The sequence below is a fragment of the Calonectris borealis genome, chromosome 3 (genome assembly GCF_964195595.1).
Source record: "Calonectris borealis chromosome 3, bCalBor7.hap1.2, whole genome shotgun sequence".
NCBI lineage: Eukaryota > Metazoa > Chordata > Aves > Procellariiformes > Procellariidae > Calonectris > Calonectris borealis.
In genome coordinates, this window is record NC_134314.1 from 105,581,347 (window position 1) to 105,592,397 (window position 11,051).

The 11,051-nt window shown below is 44.8% G+C and overlaps 1 protein-coding gene across 7 annotated transcripts in view; it reads right to left on the minus strand.

Annotated features, from left to right (window-relative positions):
- Nucleotides 1-388, minus strand: part of ESRRG (estrogen related receptor gamma) — a 389,483-nt gene extending 389,095 nt beyond the window's left edge. For 6 of the 7 annotated variants that reach the window (XM_075147090.1, XM_075147089.1, XM_075147087.1 and 3 more), the window contains exon 1: nucleotides 200-372. The gene's annotated coding sequence lies outside the window, so the exon portion shown is untranslated. Of the gene's footprint in view, nucleotides 1-199 lie in introns of all 7 variants that reach the window. The other variant, XM_075147084.1, reaches the window with a different exon arrangement.
- Nucleotides 389-11,051: the final 10,663 nt, after the last annotated feature.

Sequence of the window (11,051 nt, forward strand, 5' to 3'; positions counted from 1 at the left end):
TGCGGCTTTTTACGAAGCTGGTTTTTTTTTTGGGGGGGGGGAATGACTCTGAGCAAGTGCAATTGGCAAGGTCTGAAGGTGGAGGGGGGGGGGGGGGTGCAGCGCTTCTGGCAGCGGCTCGTCTCCGAGCAAAAACATGCCCTCGATGCAATGTCAGCTCGCAGAGGCGCGGGGAGGGGAGGGGGGGGGCTCGCTTTACCTGGTCAGCTCAGAACCGCAGGCAGGTTAATCAGGTGAGTCGTCGGGGATTTTAAAGAAGCCGAAGCCGGTTTCTTTGCTAGGAAAGTCTACAACACCATGCAGGGACATTGCAAAATCTTTACACACGCCTCCTTTAACTGGGCTCCCGCGACCTCCGCCGGCGAGGGGGGAGCCGCCGGCGGGCGGCAGGCCGCGCGGCGCCGCGGCGGCGGGGCGGGGGGCGCGGGGGGCGGCGGCGGCGGCGGGCGCGGCCCGGTGGGCGGCCGGCGGCGGCGGGCGGGCGGCGGCGGTCCCGGCCCCCGCGGCCCCGGCCCCGGCGGCGTACCCGGGCCTCCCTGCCGCCTTGGTAGCGCCGGTCCGCACTCGGCCTGACCCGGGACGTCACGCCGCCTGTCTGTTTTCTCAATGATAACTTGGCAGGAGAAGGGGGAAGCGGCCGGGTTTTTCCTGGGCTCGTTACCGGGTACGTGCACGGTTCTTTCGCATGCGGTTGTTTTTTGGTTTTTTTTTTGGTTTTTTTTAAGCGAAATAATAAAAAGCCGGGACAGGAAATCCGGGGCGCGGCGGGGGCTGCCGCCCCGCGATGGTGGCGGCCGCTCGCCGGCGGGCGCGGGGGAGCGGCGGCGGCGCGGGGCGGCGCGGCCGGGGGGGAGCAGGCATGCGTTCATCTTTTTGTCTTTCATTTTACCTTCAGGGTGACATTCAGTGCCAGGCGAGCCTCGCCGGTCACCGCCAAGTCCCACCTGGAAAAAACAAACAAACAAAAAACCAACCCCCCCAAAAAAAACCAAAACTACCGAGAGCGGGGGGCGGGGAGGGGGTGCCACCCCCCGCAGCCCGGATGCGGGCGGCCGAGTCCTCCGGCGGCGGACGGGACACCTCGCCCAGGGGACGCGGGGACCCAGGCGGGGACGCACACGCTGCCAGCCGCCAGCAGGCCATGTGCCGGGCCACCGCGGGCCGGCGGGGGGGGGGGGGGGTGTGAACACTACCAAAAAAAAATTTTAAAATTAAAAAAAAAAGGAAAAGGAAAAAGAAAAAGGCACCCGAAATGCAAGAGGAAGGTAGGCGAGGAGTAGCGCTGCTGGCGGTGCAGCCGCCGTGCAGGCCCGGCGCCGCGGCCCCCCCCAAATCTCCTGCAAGCCCCTGCAGGGGAAGGCTGGGGGGCGGGGAACCCCCGGAGCCCAGGCTGGTATGGCAGCGGGCTAAATTTGGGGCGCACCCGTGCTCGCCGAGGGCTGCGCGGCGCAGGGCCGGAGGAGGCACGGCGGTGGTTTGGAGATTGGCTAGCACAATGGCGTCGCCGCTACGGAGAGCAAAAGACTCGCGCAAACCCTGGCAGGATTTAATCACGGGTGTTTAAACCATCTCTCCCTACCTCTGCTGCTAGGGTTGCGGAGCCCCTGTTTCTGAAAGCAGGACGTTTTACGTTAAAACAGAGAGCGAGCTTAGGCCTGCAGTCGCCACCGGAGTCAGCGTGACCACCGTGCACGCTGCCAGCGGTGTCAGGAGCAATGGTAGGGGCTGGCAGCCACCTGCATTTTCTTTCCTTGGTTTTTGTACTTTTAAAAGGCAAATCTTGTAAGTCTACGTGAATGGTCCCGCTGAATTCAGGGGACCTTTTACATGCTGGATTTAACTCGCGTACAGAAGTATTTCCAGAACTAGGCCTCACTTACAAAGAAACTATCTATGGTAGGTGAGATTTAAGTGCCTCTTCAGCTGAAGATCAGTTGTTACACACACACTGTTAATATCCCAAACTGCTGAAACACCACAACACCTGCACAGTGACCACAAAGCGTCCCAGCAGCGCCCAGAGTCAAGTTTACCTGTCCCATGCTGCGTTTTGCACCACCTATTTTAATAACAAGTTACAACATTGCCGACACACATGTAACTAGCACGGCGGTGTTCACAAAGGGACACACGTAGCAGGGCTGAAACTAAATTATTTTTTGCAACTGCCTCTGTTTAGCCTTAATATTAGCATTAACACTTTCATTTTCCTCATTTAAATACAATAAAAGGGAAAATTGCCTTTGCTTAATATTGTTACTAATCAGGTTTTGCTATTCCCGTTTCTATAAGGAGATAAAGTTAGGGAGAAGTTAGCGTGCACCTTTTCTCTTGCTGGACTTCGTGCTCTCGAACAGCGCCTTATTTTAAATGATGAGATCGTCTATTGCTACTGGAAAAAGAGTTGGGGAAAAAAGAAATCCTTCTCAGAATATAGTACAATCCAAGCATCATTTTAAGGAGCCTGAAATTGAAAGCTCTTTGTTTTTTTTTTTTTAACCCAAGCTACTCAAGATGCTTTCTGGCTTGGCTAGAAAGACAAGTTTGTTTCATGTTTCTGTTCTGGTATTGTTTTGAACTGCTTTTAGACTAAATTCTAACCTGTCTTAAGTATACTGTCTCAGCAGAGTACAGAGTACATTACTGATAAATTTTTTTGGTAGACTTGAAAAGCATTGTGTACAGCTTGATTGTTGTCTGTATTTCGCCATTCATTTTTAAGTGAGGCTCTTGTGATTGATGTGGGAAATTTATTTAAAAGGATGAAGGGTATGGCATAGCTACCCAAGATGCTACTTGCAATTATTCCATACCTCAGCTAACAGGGAGATTTTTAGTTGTGATTGTTACACTTTTAAAAGTGAATTAGTTAATCAAATCGCTATTTTTGGAATGCACTTAAAGGAGCATTAAAATGCATTAATTTCATTAAAATAAATGAGCAGATAGGCAACAAAACAAGTATTAGTCAAATAAGCAAGATCTCACCTACAGAGCCAAATTCAGCCCTAGTGAAATCAAGAGTTGTGCTTTCTACAGCATATTTAATTTGGCCTCCGCAGTCGCACAGCTGACACTTTATTTGGTTGTCAAAGGTGTGTATATTAAAAATGTGTGAGCCATGCTTCTTCTCCAATGTGATTAACCTCTGAAGTTAAATTCACCTGCTTTCCATTTTGCTCAGCTGCGCAGTCCTATCGCATATGCAATTTTTGGTGTGCATACACACCAGAGATGCACAGAGGCATTCCCAACCCTGGCATTAGTCTGAGGGACGTGAGTTGTATCTGAAGTGAGGGTGTCACGAGGTGGATTTCAGCAGAGGCTGTTCACAACCAACTGCATATATGCTCCAGTTAATAGGCTGTACTGAAGTCTCTGCTACCATCTTTCATTACTGCTGTTACTCATGCCAGTGAGAGTAAAGGAGCGGTTGGTATGTCTATAATCACACGTTCATTTGCTATGTAGATATATCCTAAGAGCCTCTCAGCCCAGGAAAATTATGCTGGAATAAGGTCAGGTGTGAATGTAAAGCAGAACTGTGTTCAGATAGCTCGTTCATTCTGGAATGACCGAGTTGTTTCCTGGTTTCACTTAATTCACGTTCAAAGTGGATTAAGATAATTCAAGAAAGTGAATTCTTATGCTGGCGTAAGATTTGTCTACACATGGTTTTAGTCGAGAGTAATTACCCCAGTGTACCTAATAAGTGTTTCGGAACAATTCTGTGTGTAGACGTGTCTGAAGTCCCACAGGTGAAAACAACAGAATTTAGTCTTTCTGTGTAAGACGAGGGTAACGTAGCCCCATGTTTGACCTACTTTTTTCCTTGTGAAGCATATTTAATTCATTACAGGTTTTTCTTTCTCAGCAAAAACCCCACAACAGCTATGTATTTATGATCAATTCCAGGATAGCAATGCCATGTGCACTCCACTAAAAATAAACAATTTAACCAGTATATATACTCTGAGTACTTTCTCAACTGCCTTAAAGTGGACAAAAGGTTCTTTACTGGAGAAAATATCAGCCTCTTGATCGTAAATATTTTGAGCGGGTTGTTATAAACAGAAGGAAAACAAAAACCAAAGCTCTGCTCTGTCCTCTTAAACACCCATGGTCCGTTTGTACTTTGACTGCATACCATTCAAAGCAATGGCACCCATTCTAATTGAACAGTAGTAGTTCCTGAACGAGAAACCTCTCAGACTTGCACAGAAGGGTTTGCAGAACCACAGGGCCTTCAGAAGGCAGCTTAAGAGTAGAGAGCTAATTTATAGTTTGCTTACAGAGATCTGAATCAGGAAGAACCTACCTGAAACTCAGGCTGTTACTCTGCTCTGGATCGGGTGTATTGTATCACTACTGGCGTACAGGAAAGTTACCAAAATGATAATGAGTACGTACAAATTTTTTTGCAACTTTGTGCCAAGCAGAAAGTTTGTCAAATGTCATTCCATCTCATTCTGTGCCACAGACCTCCCTGGGAAGAGAGGTGACTCTTTGACACAGATTAAGACTCCTAAACTTTAAACTCAAGGTGGTTTGTTGAGTTCTTTTTAGGAAGGAAAAAAAAAAAAGAAAAAACTAAACGGGAAAAAAATGATGTAAGCTCAGCTAGTAAAACAGCGAATTTTTTGAAAGAAGCGTAAATATAAAAGCTAGATGGTACAAATTGCTGACCTTTAAACATTGAGATGGGAAGAGCCAATAAAAGCTATGAAGATAAAAAACACAACTCCTATTTTGTGTGAAAGACTGTAATGTGGGAAGGCAGAGGGTACCCAGGGGTCTTCCCTTAGGCAGATGAAGTAGCCCCGCTACTCCGTGTAACAGGCCACAAATGACACCACACGTAGGATTCTCATTCCTAAGCTCGATTTGTGATTATGAGCATGGCTTTGCTCTCCTGTTGTTGGTCTTGGTTGAGGATATAGGGAATGGATTTCACGTACACCTCCCTCACACCGAACCTGCTTATTTGAGTAAGAAGCTTTCTGGTAAGAAAGTAAGCATTGAACAAAGAAGGTAAAACACGAATAAACATAAAACAAGAAATCAAGTTGTTCTTGAATTCTGTTGTGCTGGGTAACTTTGACCATGAGCCTAGTCTTGATATTAAGGCTCAAAGTAGACTAAGATTGAAGGTGACCGTATAGGAGGATGCCTGATCTGAAGTGCCACTTGTATAAACAATTGGATTGGGTTATTTTACACTTTGCTTCCACTGAGAAGTCTCTGAGTGTTGGAGCCAGCAGCGGTGGTGGGGTATCCCAGCTCTCCCCCGCTCCTGTCATTACAGGGGAGTTACTCATCCAGTGAGAAAGGTGTCTTTAAATCTCTTAGACGATGGCACAACACGCGCAAGAGGAAATCTCAGCGCACAGCCAATACAATGAAGTGAAGGATCCTCTATGAGAATTGGCTAGTAGCGCCAACGTTTAATATTTGTCATAACAACCACCGACTGTTTTGGTTTTTTGTTCTAACAATGTGAATTATGCATTAAACATTAATACAAGCGAGTGTACTTTTCTTTTGATCTTCAAGCATAATCATTTCTAATGAGAGTTTATACATAAGCATTGAAACAAATCCCTGAGTCATGTGAATTTACATTGGTTTTACTCTGTGGGAAAGATATCCCACATGGGTTACTCATGTCTGTAAAACATAACATACTTACGAATCAGGAGAAAAAGAAGAGCTTGCATTTGGCTGCTGGAACATAAATATCTGCGTGGATATTTGGCTTGTATGCTAGTAGTAATGCAACATTAAAAAGTTAATTTCTCAGAGATCAGAGTTCGGGGTGGGGCCCTCACCTAAAACGAGATCCAAGTCTGCTCAGAATAAGCAAGCTCACCTCTTAGCTTCTGCAGTTTGATTTCTAACAAGAATTGAACCCAGTGTCAGAGGCATTTGAACTAACTCTTAAGAAGTAGTAAAGGGACGAGAATTTGGTTTGCTTGATATAGACGAAAGTTCCTATCAGCAAGCAGTAACATTGCCTACACGTAGCAGACAAATTGTGCAGTGCTAAGTGGCACCTTTCCAGATGCCCTTGGCAGCCGGCTGCGGTGCAAGGCTGACCCAGTCCCGACCAACCCTACAACCTGCTCGGCCATATCTGGTATCTGCTCCTCTCATTTTAATGTCAGTCACAAACACTGCATTCTATGAAAGTACAAACACTATGGATCGTGTAACTGCCAAGACAGTTATTTAAAATACAAACAGAATTTAAGCCCTTTCCCCTTTCACACGCTACACAAATATTAAAATAACCAGCGATTAGCAGTCTGCGCTCAAGCAAGCATGCTGTATGTGCAAAGTACATGCGACATACTGGAGAAAGTACCAGTACAAAACGGTATGTGATGGACCTGACTCCTGGTTATACAGGTGCTGACTACAAGATTTCCAAAATGCCTCTTGCCTCTCCGAAACGGATCTCAAAGCCAAAGGTTGCAGAAGAGGAATGGCTGCCGAGAACGTATTATGTTTAAGGGCAGATAAGCTCTATCTATGATTCAGGTCATATCTCAGGAATTCTCAAAAGGCCATTAATGTATTTTATTCTTAATGTATAAGTGCTAAAGGAGTCCTGGAAGCCAGAGATCCAGGACTACCCCACATAATTCAATGTTCTTATGGGAGGCTACAGTCATGCTCCCTGCTGTTCTTTTTCTCTGGCCCAAATAACTTAAATGCTGATGGTAGAGCTTCAGAAGGAAGAGCAGAAGCAGCCTACATATAGAATAGTTTATAGACTGGAAGAAGAAGAAACATAAAACCCTTCATCCCTGAATTTGAATTCTCTTAACTGCTATGTTTTATATAGAGACAGAGGAACTGGTACTATTGCAGTTGAGAAGAAAGCACCTGTGACACTCCATTATGGAAACCCAACACTGTTTGTGTGGATTAAGTCTTCCCTGAGGTTGCAGAACTTCACATGGCATGTAAAGTCAAAAGATAAATAGGTCAATATTGGATCTTAAACAATTTTGGACTGAAGGACCTCAGTTACCTCAACTCCATCTAGACCCTGCTTGAAGCACATTGACAGTATCCAGCTTTAAAAGTTCGGTGAGCCTTCTGACTTTTCGAAATGCGTAAGTACATCCCCAGGCACACACAGAAAGCTGTACTTGCAAAGATGTGATAGATACCAGTAGAAAATGGCGTATGGAAGCTTGTAGGAAGGCCTTTCTTAGCATCAGTCAGGGTGACAAAGCCTGTTGGACCACGGGTTCCTGGGCTGCATTCACAGCCCTGGAATGCCGGCTGGAAACACTCCCCTGTAATTTAGCTGGTTGGTGTGCATTAAAGATGCTCATTTCTAGAACCCTAAGTGAAATGTGCTGATACTGAACCCATCCTTCCCCTTATACCCGTGGGCCTCTAGCAGGTGGCCAAGAGGACAGTGGGAAGGAGAGGACACCAGTTTTATTCTAGTTGTTCATGATGGAAAATGATGAGAAAAGTGAAAAGATCTTACTCCACAGACCAATGCATTTACTTATACTTAACTGCTTAACCCCAGCCAGAACCCTGAATTCCATTACTATATGTGAATGTCATGGTATGGTGAAGTCTTATTCAGTAATTAGCTGGTCAGAGCCACAAACTAGAAACCAGATATGCAGCCAGTGAAAGCTGACATAGCTCTCGTGAAATCAGTGGGAGTCATACCAATTTATACTAGCTGGGGTTCCGATCTTCAATTTCTAATAAAAAATTGAGAAACTGCATTTTTTCCAGGATATTTTGGTCATATTATACAGCAGTAGCAATAAAATAAAAAGTTATAAATATTTATATAGCCAAGACAGAAGCAGAACCAATGCGAAATCTTTAGCAATGAAATCCTACAACCACATTATTACATATTTCAGCGCTGGAGCCATGTGGATTACTGCTTAACTTTAGGGCAGCAAGGTAAGCTCGTTTTCCTCTGTCTTTGCAGTTGCCATTAGGGCTGCAGCCTTCCCATCCTCCTCGTGAGCTAATCTCCCGGTATCACCCCCAGGGAGAAGGGGAGAAGTTACACGATGGGTGTTTTTCCATGGGCGGATGTCTAAATGTGAAGGGAAACAATTGAATTTTAATGACAATTTTGAGACTCTTGAAGTTAATTTCTGGGCGACACAGAAATTAGCGGGGCTTGCTGCTGCCAGGAGCTGTCTGCTCTCATCGCCTGCTGAGGTTAGCAGGGTTACGGGGGCTCAACTTCTTGTAGAAATAAGTCCCAAAATAGCAGGTCCTTCTCTCGTGCCACAAATGGCAGGGTGAGAGACCTGCTGCCGTCGGGCCCAACCGAGTTGCCCCAGTGTCAATGCAGAGCAATTTCTACAAAAATTAGGGTAACTGCTCCAGGTTTACGCTACCAGAGGTGTGTTCTCATTAGGTATTTATAGCATAGTAGCATTGTTCGGGGTAAGAAGGTAATTTTTGTTAGGTGCTGCGCAAAACATTTCATCAGATAAAGTTCCTGCATCTAAAAGCCCTACAATTGTGGAGGGAGTGTGGCAAACAACGGGATATCCTGGGAAGAAAGTACACCAGTAATTGCAGCAAAGGCAGCCAGCTACGGAGCCTTTTCCTACACGCAGGGTAATGATAATTTTGCCAAGGAGGCAAGTTGTTTATTTCCTTTTTAGCTATGATATTCCCCTTGCATTACTGAATCACAGTTTGTTAATAGCTTACAAACATAAAGTTTATAAAGCTTTAGAAACCTTGTCATATCTGAGACAATATGTCCCAGTTTATCTAAATCTCTATAAAAATATGTAATCTAATAGGTTATGGGGCTTGTTTTGGTTTTGGTTGGGTTTTTTTTAAATAAGTTTAATAAAGGAGGGATAATTTTTGATCTTGTTTTTGTCTTAGAAGATTCAGGAAGGAATATAAAGGATAGTCCACAAATCTGTATACATCTACTTGCAGATAACGAAACAGAAAACAAAAGATGCTTCAAAACAGTGCCAGTCATTTAATCTGCTCTGTAGTTAGATGGCAGAGTTTCAACCATTTTCACCAAAACAAGGAGACCCACTGCAGAGTACTTGTCTTTTCAATTTTGGGCAAGACCATCATAGCCCTGAATAGGTCATGAAAGGGATCAGCCTTCCCCGTGTTACCCCTCTGCTCAGATGGCAGCTCCGACCAAAAAAGACGAGAAAAGAGGACAGACGTAGCCACCTGGCATCGCCTTCTTGCACAGAAAGAAGCAAGCAGGGGAGGAGGGAGCTGGTGTTCAGCCAGGTGTGGCAGGACTCGCAAGCCAGGCTGCCGAGCTGGAGCGTGTCCTCCAAATGGGCTTCTCTAGGGGAAGGCGTGGAGAAGCTAACGCTGGGGAACTGCTTCCCTTGCAAACACCGCTGTATCCCCATTTGCCTTCTCCTGTGAGATGGCTAAGCATGCTTCTTATCTGGCTGAAAATTTTCAGCCTGGTGTTGAGCATGTTAGCGTCTGTTTCCACCAGCACACTACAAGGCGTACGTAAAACATCATTACTGGACATGTTCTTGAAGTTCCCTTACGCTGAAGCCAGTTCTCATTTTCGTTACAGGAGAATTAAAAGAAACCTCAGGGAGACTGATATTACCGACTCTGATATCAAACCAGCTTTTCCTAACTGACTAATACTATTCTTTATATATGCCACCCAGAGTTAAGTTGTGTCCATTATTTTCTCTATTCACTTATTTCAACAAGGGTAATTTTACTTAGGGCAATTTTTTGGACTGTACTATTGGATACTATGGTACAGTTCATTACATTAGAGCAATTTTACTGGTTAGGAGACTTCACCATAACGTTTTGCTATTAAATTTCTGCTGAGAAGTAGAGCCACTAGCTCACGAACGCCCCATCCAAGTCCTTCTGGAGCCATCTTGAGAACTTCAGTGATCCCCGTACTAGGGGATTGTGTTTGTCAGGCTTGCATGCAACCTGAACAGCCGCAGCCTCAGCCCCTGCTCTCAGCCCTTGGGACACGGGTGTTCAGCTAAGACTACAGAAAAAGAAAAACCATGACCACAATCAACAATCAATTCTTTTAATAGCTGTTAATATAAAACCCTATTCCTAACCCTTGTTACAGCCAGATGCACAGTAGGATACACGATTTTGCCTGAACCAATTTTTTTTTTGCCTCTTTTGTATGAAAAATGACTTTTTAAGAGATTGGTATATTAATTTCTAGTTGTTAGGAGACTGTTGCTCTACATTCCTACCTGTGCGGATAGGATATCACATTACTGTCTAAGTTACCGATACAGTTACTACCCCGAGTTAACATCCAGAAACGGTTTCTTCTATTCCAGCTTTAGGTACAAGCCCGATGAAAATGGCCCTTCACTATTTTCCACTACGCCTCAGTTTTTCTCTCTCGGCTTTACGCTGCTGCAGAGGATGTACAACATGGGATGCTAGTTTTCCTCCCCGTGGCCTCAGTGCAACAAATGGCTACGCAAGAGCAATTCCAACTGATTTCAGGTAATTCTGCTGATATACTTACAAATACAGGACTTAACATTCAACAAGTTATTTGGGTACTGGAAAAACAAACAGGTCATCCAGTCCTCATACAGGTGACCATAAGGTACCAACTTTATCGACATTTGATGAATGAAGCATTGCCACTAAAAGAAAGTGTGTCACAAAGCTCTTGAGGAAACAGTTGGAACAAGGTTTTAAGTAACTTGTGAAGGCATCATAAAATACATGTGCTTTATGAGGCTACAACGTGTATGTAGCAGGTGCATGCAACCTACTCTATTCCTAAATCCATCACCAATATATCATTGGGAAATTTGGGCTTCTGAGAGTTGCTTCTCTCTTTGTGCCTCAGTTTCCTTATATGAAAGTAAAGGTTATGTCTTTGATACCCCTCAGATAAATAGATCAAATTCACTCATTAAATGTCAAGTATTATAATCAATCACAGGTTTACCATGTCTGTTTTACCCAAACATTTTAAACAGTAATATCAAAGTAAACCATTCATATAAGTTGGGCATGGTTGCAGAAGTTCC